The sequence below is a fragment of the Octopus bimaculoides genome, chromosome 6 (genome assembly GCF_001194135.2).
Source record: "Octopus bimaculoides isolate UCB-OBI-ISO-001 chromosome 6, ASM119413v2, whole genome shotgun sequence".
Taxonomy (NCBI): domain Eukaryota; kingdom Metazoa; phylum Mollusca; class Cephalopoda; order Octopoda; family Octopodidae; genus Octopus; species Octopus bimaculoides.
This window is the reverse complement of record NC_068986.1, coordinates 108,840,910-108,844,401: the sequence shown is the minus strand read 5'-3', so window position 1 is coordinate 108,844,401 and position 3,492 is coordinate 108,840,910.

The window sequence follows — 3,492 nt, the reverse complement described above, 5'->3', positions numbered from 1 at the left end:
CGATTAAAGGCGGTGTTCCAGCATGGCCGCAGTCAAAGGACTGAAACGAGTAAAAGGATATAAGAATAAAAGAATAAACGGAATGAAAACAAAAACAATACAATATCAACAACAACAGCAACAATAACAACAACAAAACTATCAATAACAACAGCAGCAGCAGCAGCCGTCCACCCACAACAACAGCAACAATAACAGCAATATTATTTCTCCTTAGAATCACAAATAATTGTATGAGCGCACGTGCTGGTCAGCTGCCATTTTCAAAACCAGTAGATTGTCCACAATCCACAATGACCGGAAATGGTTTGTTTATTGAATTTAAAAAATAAACTAACAATGCATGCACGCCACCGTACTCCACATCATCCTACCCTGCCGACCGGATCCTGATCCACCCCATCAAAACAAGCAAAAGAAATAAATAACGGTAAACAAAAAACAAACTTATCAAAAAAAAACAAAACAGTAAGAAAGGACGTGAATTGTTGATGATGAAAGCGAGAAACAAAACGTTGAAAGTTGTTTCAATTAAAAACGAATGATTTCGTGGGTGGCTTTGTTCAGTGAACCGGAAGAGAGAAGATATTTGGGAGAATATAGGTCTGTATACATACATACATACATATACATACATACATACATACATACAAACATAATACATACATACATACATACATACATACATACATACATACATACAAACATAATACATGCATACATACATATACATACATACATACATACATACATACAAACATAATACATACATACATACATACATACATACATACATACATACATACAAACATAATACATACATACATATACATACATACATACATACGTCGTATCATATCCGTTCGGCAACATCTTTTAAGCACCAAGCGTCGGAGTGCATCCCGTGACCAAGTTTGCATACATGAGGCTGATAACATCATAAAACTTGGAAGGCAGGTCCTTGAGCAACACTCTTTGTCTGGTAACCTAGAATGCATGCCCAAAGAAGTCGCACGACTCTACTGCAACGTATCATCAGATGAAAGGATGAGCCTATATGAGCAGAAGACTATGCATGGATATGTTATTTGAAAGCTCCGTGATGATAGTAACATTGATAATCAAAGCAGTTTATCACGGACGAATGGCCGGATTACTACCTTCCACTTTGAAGGGTATGCGTTTGCAATCCAGGAACAAGAAGTATCAACCAAGCACCTGATGTACAAAAGGGAAAGCCGTAAAATGTGAGAACCGATGCAGACTTTGTGGAGTTAACACTGAAGATATCAAACACATCATAAGCAGTTGTCCGAAAATGTCATCACGGTATTATCTACCGATGAGACATGACGTTGTAGCTAGGACACTCAAAAATGAAATCCGTCGGAAGGATAATCCCGAGGACAAAGAAATAAGAACTCACAGTATGGTAGAAGGCATAGCCATTCATAATGAAAAGGAATATTAGTGGAATGTACCCGTGAAGACCTCAATAAAGACCACGTTATAATAGAATGCAATAATATAATGAGCCAACAACCAAATAGACAAACATATTACATGAATTAATGTGGAAGGGAGCTTGGATACAGTCGTCCAATGTGCAGAGAGTAGCAGTTAAATCTCCCGAGCTACTCTATAGCTGATGTAGAAGAAAAAAAACGGGATGGTCATAAATGGAAGCCATTTTGATCAGACTTCCAATGGACCAAATAAGAGCTGAGGCCAATCAACAACACATGTACGAACTTTCACCGTTTTTCCCACTTTCTCTGTTTATGCTTAATCTTCACCACCACCACCACCACCACCAACAACAACAACAACAACAACAACAACAACAACACAACAGCCACCGCAACCAGCATCATCATCATCATCGTCGTTATCATTACCATTGTAATTATTGCCCGGTCTCCATCACTCTCATCATCATAAATATCATCGTCACCATTGCCATGACCATCACCCCCATCACTCTTCTTCTTCTTCTTCGTTCTGTCGCCCCCTTCCCCCTTCTCTCTCTCTCTCTCTCTCTCACTCTTGCCAGTCAGAGGTCAGCGGCTGCCCATTAAAATGTCCACTGGGCGGAGCAGAGGTGAAAAGGACAAACAGATGTTCAGTAAACACTCGCCCCCACCCTCCTTTCCCCTCTACCCTCGTCAATACTTGCTCCTTAGACGCTGAAAAAGATAGAACGCGGCCCCAATTCGTGGACGCAGTTTGGCCGCCAAGGCAGTCACAATCGAGCCGACCTATAATAAAAGATGTTTCAACCATGACCATCCCATCTGTTATCCTTCTTTAAAAGAGTAAATTATGATTTTAAAAATTTAGCTGCTATTTTTTCAGCGTAGAATCCCCTTCAATAATCGATCTTCCGTCAAGATCGATAATACCTGCGACCAGAATCATCCAGCCGTCACGGTATGATATCACATTCTTTCAAGACGTAGTCTATCTAGGACATCATGATCCAATGTATACTTGTATTCTTTTGAAGGTACGGATTTTACGGACATCTTGCTGCTGTTTCTAGCAGGCCATGAGACCACCTAGAAGCTTTCCGTTGGCTCGTATTTCGTTTAGTCAGGAAGTAAGAACAATGATTATGATTATTTTTAACTCTCACAACGAGAGATATTCAGCAACAGTACTTTGGAGTAAAGATTGTTTGCCAACATAACATGGCAGTCCTGGTTTAGGACTAATGTTGCTGTAATTTAGCCCCAGGAGATATCATCTCCAGCTGGCTATATGACATGATCTGTGCCATATTTTTGAACATATAAGGACACAGATCGTGTCGTATAGCCAGCTGGAGACGATGTCTCCTGGGGCTAAATTACAGCAATATTCGTCCTAAACCAGGACTGCCATGTTATGTTGGCAAACAATCTTTTCTCTAATAATTATGACGTTTTATAGAAAAAAAAAACTGGAATGAATTTGAAGTAAAAAGGTTTGAGAGATACTCAGACAAATAAAGAGAAGTTAAAGTTAAGGGATATTGCTGTTTAGAACCACCGGAAACAGTAAAGGCCCAACAGACATTATCGTTTTTCTAAAAGTAATTAAATATTATTAATATAGAAATTCAGGTAAGGCGGAGAGCTGGCAGAAACGTTAGAGCGCCGGGTGAAATGCTTAGCGGTATTTCGTCTGCCGTTACGTTGAGTTCAAATTCAGCCGAGGTCGACTTTGCCTTTCATCCTTTCTGGGTTGATAAATTAAGTACCAGTTAAGCACTGGAGATCGATGTAATCGACTTAATCCATTTGTCTGTCCTTGTTTGTCCCCTCTATGTTTAGCCCCTCGTGGGCAATAAAGAAATAAGAAACGTTAGCACGTCTGGCGAAATGCTTAGTGGTATTTCGTCTATCTTTACATTCTGAGTTCAAATTCCACCGAGGTCGACTTTGCCTTTTAGCCTTTCGGGGTCGATAAATAAAGTACTAGTTGCGTACTGGGGTCGATTTAATCAACTGG